We start from the raw sequence: 6,000 nt of genomic DNA on the forward strand, positions 1-6,000 counted from the left end.
GCCACTAGGGAGGAGGTAGGAGGACTGCAAATTCCAGTTAGCCTGGGCAGACCTTAAAAATTAAAAAGGGGCTGGGGTGTAGGCCCTAAGTTCCAGCCCCAGCTCCACAAACACAAAACAAAGCCATCAATCCCCCCCTCCCTCAGGGTGCTGTAGGGTGGGTCCCGCCCCATCTGACCTTCTAGATCTGCACAGCCTTGGATACCCACAGTGGCCAGGCACGCGGACCAGCAGCTCAAAGGACTGCAGAGAGGAGGAGTAGCCCAGTTCTGTGGGAGCCCAGAGCCTCCTCCCCCACCTGTTTACATTTCATGGTTCTCCCCAAGAATTTTGGCAAAATGCAATGGAAATTTTGCAGAGACTGAAGCCCCATTCTCAAGAGTGTGTTCCCAGCTCTGCCAAGGGGTGACCCTGCCTCTCTGTGATTCTTTATCCTCATCTGGAAGGTAGGGTAATATCAGGCCTTGGCATGGGGGCACTGCGAACGCTGTTTATCTGCTGTGCAGCTGTGAACGCTGACCGCTACCACGGCATTAGCGTGGTCACAGAGGATCAGCTTCCTTCTTGGTCACGGTGGCTGCATCCCTCTCTGTCCTGCAAGGTGGGAAGCTACCGAGAATGTAATCTTGGATTTGCCCTAATTCATGTTTATTTTTTAAGAATAAATATTCGTAAGTGTGGAGACCTTGGCGTTGATGAGCCAAGATGACCAAACCTGAGAAGCAAGGCTTTGGGACATGTGAGTTACAGACCTGGACTTAGGCACCTGCCCTTTCCCGGGCTTCTGGGTCCTTCTGCCCAGCACAGAGGCCACGAGTCTCCAGGCACACACACCTGGAGCACATTAGGTTCCTATGCAGATTCCAGGAAAAGGGGGCTGGAGGACCAACCAGGGGGCCCCCACCCAGGGCTATCGGGGTGATTTTCAGAGAGGAACAGGGCCACAAATCTGGGAATTGGCTCAGGATCTGGGAAATGTCATTTGCTCCCCTGGGTTTATCTATACAGCCGAGATGCACTTAAAACCAAGCACAGAACTACTTTAGGGCGGGTAAAGAATGAACAAAAGGTATGTCCACCTTCCTCCTGTGTCCCTATTGCTGCACCTGCCCCAGCGGTCTCACAGCGTGGTCCTGCCTATCCAGGGGGTGGGCACCCTTCTCCTGCAGCAGACGTCACCTGTCCACATCACATGCACCTGGGACTCAGGCTCTGCCCCTTATAGGACCTGCTTCACACACTGTTGGAAAACAAGGTTGTTTCAGGTGGTCCCTGGGGGGACCTGTTTCCTTTGGAGAAGCGACATATTTATGTACATGAACACTAGGGAGGAAGTCACAATGGAAGAGCTACAGATACCTCGTTTTCATAGCTTCATGTAAATAGAAGAGGGGATGCACACATGTAATCCTAGCACTCTGGGGGGCTGAGGCCAAAGAATCCCAAATTCAAGCCCAGTCTGGTCAACTTAGTGAGTTAATGAGAACTTCTCAGAAATAAAAAAAAGGGCTGGGGATGTAGCTTGGTGCAAAGGCCCTGGGTTCATCTCCAGCACTGTATTACAAACTAAAATCAGGCTAAGGCATAATACTCCCCAACCTGTGATGCCCCTGGACTTTGAGACTGGCATGTCCTGGGTGGGAGCAACCCCAGGTACAGCTGCTGGCAGAGGAGCCAAGGGAGTGGTGTATATGAGACCTGCTGGTGTAGCTGTCAACCCTCGTGTCTGCCCCTGTGGCCTCTGGCAGCGTGGTCAGTCCCAGGCGCAGGGCATGCTGACCTGCCCCTCTGTGTCCCTGGAGTTAGGGAGACGCACACGGGGCCAAATCAACCGAAATGGACATGGACCTAGCATTCACTGATGGCCACGTGCAGGCTCGGGTTCACTTCCACTCCTCACCAGGACCAAAAGAGAAAGAGGTCAGGAAGGACACTGCCTGTCTTTTGCTAGTGGAACTCATTGGGACATGAGCAGGAGCTGTGCTGGCCACAGGCTCCCCACCAGATCTTGCAGAAGAGCAGTGACAATGAGGTCTCAGCCACTCCCTGGTGCTACAGGCATTTGGACTCACCTCCTTAGCCCCGCCTCGCAGAGGCCCTGCCTTGGGTGTCAACAAGTCATTTGACAATCTTATTAACCCATGGAACCCTCCAAAAGGCAGGGCGAGGCCAGACCCCTCCGCAGTGACTTCCACCTCTCTGGGGACCCTCCTATGACACTGAGGCCCCTTCAGCCAGCAGGGCTGTGGTCCCCATGCTCCCTGGGCCCTGCGGCCAGCTGACCAGTTCCAAGAGGCCATTTGTGGTGGGCTGGGCAGGACTGTCCTGCATACAGTGTGGGGTCTAAGCGGCATCCCACCCCTGCCTTTCACCCAAGACTGGGTAACCCCACAGGTTCTTGAGCCCTAAGGGGAAAATGGTGACAGAGCCCTGCTGGCCCGGGACTTGAAATCCAGCTCAGAGCAGTGCCGCAGAGCAGGGGGAAGCTCCTTGTCTCCTTTTTTCTTAGCCACCTGACAGAGCACTCCGGGGTGGGCAGAGTGGTGGGTGGGCGGGAGTCAGTGACGGGTGTGGGCACACTGGGCACTGGCGGAGGACGTCCGGCTCAAAACCCCACCCCCTTCCTGGCTAGCAGTAGTGAGAAACGTGCCTCTGCCTCGGTTTCCTCGATTGCCCAGTAGAGGCAGCACTTGCTTTGAGGGTGTCTGTGGCACACCTGAGACCTGGCGGGCACTGAGACCAGTCCAACACACGTCTCAGAGGTGAGAGGTCATGGAAAGGCTGGGATGGCAGGGCTGGCTGCTGCCTGATCCGACGGGAGGCCTGGCTGGCACCCAGGACTCAGCAGACCCTCCCACCTCCACTCAGACCCCCAGCTCCTTCACCCCACTGACCTCCACACCCACTGGCCCCCCAAGGTCAGCCCGGGCCCAGACGACTATTGGCCTGCGTGGGGGGCACATGTCCCATTGGTCAGCGGTGGTTGCAGCCCACCGCCTCCCCTTCCCACCGGCCTTTGACCAGGGAGGTGCTGCGGGCTGAACTGGGTCCCCCCAGACTTGCAGACTGAGCTTCTACCTCGGTCAGGTGTGTGACAGTAGATGCGGCGCGGGCTCTGGGAAGTCAGTGGGCTTAGCGGAGTTCATGTGGGTGAGGCTGCCGGGAGAAGCCAGCAGTGTGCGAGGTAGGCATGGGGCGCCCGCCCAGACCTCGGACTTCCGCCTCCAGGATAGAGAGAAAGCAGTGTGTTCGTCCACACCTCCTGTCTGTGATGCGGTCATAGCAGCCTGGCCGATTAACAGAGCAAAACCTCACCCCTCCGCACCTTCTGGTCCCAAGTGTGCTCCGCAGGGAGCCAGGCTTCCGAGGACCAGGCTGACCCACTCTGCAGCCTGCTTTCCTGTCTCCCCACACCCAGGGGTGCCCAGCACACAGACACCCTCCCCGGCTCCTTGGAAGGACTGGGGATCAAAGAAGCTGGCAAAGCGAGCCCTGGCAGGGCAGGGGAACCCAGCCTCCACATCCTCACTGTGGGCACAGGGCGCTCACTTCCCGTCACCTTCCCTTCCTTCCCCAAGTTCTCACGGTGCCCTAAAATGACTCCTCCTCCCGCCACGCTCGGGGCGATGGTGCAATCAGAAACTGCTGAAGCACAAGTCTGCCAACTCTGCCTTTGCTAATGAGTAAGCGACAGACCCTGGGCTCTGCGTGGGAGAGGAGAACGGGGACACCTGCAACTTCTGCACCCCAAGAACGGGGGGGGGGACCTCAGCATTAGTAGGTGACAGTCTGCGTTGTAGGACAGTGCCCTGGAGGAGTCTAATGTGGGTGACTGCACTTTGGGAGGTGGTGGGGGAGCCAGGCAACCAGGGTCCAATCCAGCTCTGCCAGCCCTCGCTGTGTAACTATCTGTGTAACCACCCCTCGCTGTGTAACTATGCGAAGCTTCACCCACCTCTCCGAGCCACGAAAGTGCATGGGGATCTGCCCGAGGAACATGGAGAGGAACAAGAGGTGCTGATGTCAACACAGCCCGGAGAACTCAGGAAGGTCCACGAGAGTTGTGCGTGGCTAACTTTGTTCTCTATTCAACCCTAAGTTAGGGAGAGGCAGACGCAAATCGCGGCTAATGTGTACCGAGCACGAGTATGTGCGGCACGCTGTCCCTGTGTCCTTTGACCTCTGTGACAGCCCAAGATTTACTGTCCCCATCCAGCAGACAGACAGACAGACATCAGATGACTCCCATCCAGCTTCCTAGACGGAGGCAGGGTGCAAACTTTAGCCCTCAGATCTCAGCCCGAGATGCCTTCTTATCCACCCTCAGACCTTCGGAATTTCCACGCACACCGTGCCAAGCAGCACCGGCCAGCCGGCCCCAAAGATGAACAGAGGCTGGGGTTCTGGCCCTGCCCTCGAGCAGGTGACTAGGGGAGTGGACTGGGTGATTGGGGCGGGTATGGTAGTGGGGTGGGCACAAGGGCTGGCCCTCACTCCAAAAAAGGATCATGATGGTAATGCCCTCTTCCCCTGCCTGTGCAGTGACAGGCTGCCTTTTAGCTGGATCCTATTATGATCTTTCTCTAGTACCAGGGATTGAACCCAGGGCCTCTGCACTGAGCTACAGGCCCAGCCCTCCTTTACTTTTTATTTTGAGAGAGTCACGCCAACTTGCTAAGTTGTCCAGACTGGGTTTAAGCCTGAGATCCTCCTGCATCAGCATCTAGGAGTGCAGGGGTCACAGGTATGAAACACCACACCCGGCTATACTACTATCTTGAATAAAGGACAGAGATTTTTATCTTCCTTGTACAGATCTGATCACAGAGGCCTCGGGGTCAGAACTGGCTTGGGTCACACTGCCGCAGTGGGGTGCAGAACTGCTGGCCGGGGGCGGCTTCTATAGTCTTCAAAGCGCACTGCCTGAGTCTCACTTGGTGACACCAACTGGAAAATACCCAGCTCGCGGAGGGCAAGGGCTGGTGTGGTTTCTGGCCCCGTGCTTGGCTTGATTGCCGAGCCCATTTCTGAGCCCCCTCCCCCAGAAAGGCCTGTGTGGGGTCACGGGGGCAGGTGCTGTGCAGTGACATCTGTGACTCTCAGGGTCTCCCTGCAGCCTACAATTCCGAGCGGCCTGGAGTAGCCTTGCAGATATTTCTGCCATCGCAGACAGAGAGGCTGAAGGAAGCTCGGGGAGGAGGGGCACTGCTGACAGTGACAAGTTGGGCCCTGAACCCAGAGTGCCCACTGCCCTAACTGGATGCGCTGGGGCCATCTCTTTCCAGGGGCCTGGGGATGCCTGGGTTGGATGGTCCGTGGCGAGGAGGCCCTCGATCCCAGAGCCACCCCACTGCTTGCATCTACTGCCCTGCATCACTGACCACAGCCCCGAGAGGTCAGGGACCTGACTGGAAACTTAGCTCACATCAAGCAAAGCTGGGGTGTCACCTGCCAAGGAGATCCCAGGGGGACTGGCTTCTACATGTTGTATCTAAAAAAAGAGCACAAACCTGAGACTTCTGATGCTAGTGTCCCAGGAAAAAGGCAGGCCAGGAAAGCCTGAGGCTTTGGAGCAGATCTACGGTTGTTCTAGCAAGCGGGAAGAGGAAGCCAGACTGCACAGCGAGCCGCCCTTGCTGCTGTGGGCCTGGCAGAAGGAGCCTCGCTGTCCCACAGGGTGGCGGGTGGCAGCGGGCCGTTCCTGCGTGGACACTGACGATGGCAAAGCAGCCCCTCTCACTTTGGGGCACCTCTTGACGGTGGGCTGCTTGGGCAGAGGACCTGCTTAGAAGTGAGAAGTTTTGCTCCTGGGCAAGGGCTGCGCCTCACAGATGCCCTAGAAGAATGCAGAGGGGCCTATCAGGAGGCATTATATGCTTTGCAGGTTTGGTTTGGATCCAGGCCTCCTGAGGCCTCCAAACTTCAGGACCAGTCATTGTGGGATGAACAGGAGCATCCAGAGGCCTGCAAGTCACAGTGCTCACACCCACCAACAGGAAG

At 57.1% G+C, this 6,000-nt stretch overlaps 1 protein-coding gene across 1 annotated transcript in view; it reads right to left on the minus strand.

Moving 5' to 3' along the window:
- The window catches only part of Rgma (repulsive guidance molecule family member a), a gene marked incomplete at its 5' end in the record, with an annotated part of 40,809 nt that overhangs the window by 9,421 nt on the left and 25,388 nt on the right, over nt 1-6,000 (minus strand).

This window comes from Chinchilla lanigera, unplaced genomic scaffold (assembly GCF_000276665.1).
Source record: "Chinchilla lanigera isolate Chin_1 unplaced genomic scaffold, ChiLan1.0 scaffold00015, whole genome shotgun sequence".
NCBI lineage: Eukaryota > Metazoa > Chordata > Mammalia > Rodentia > Chinchillidae > Chinchilla > Chinchilla lanigera.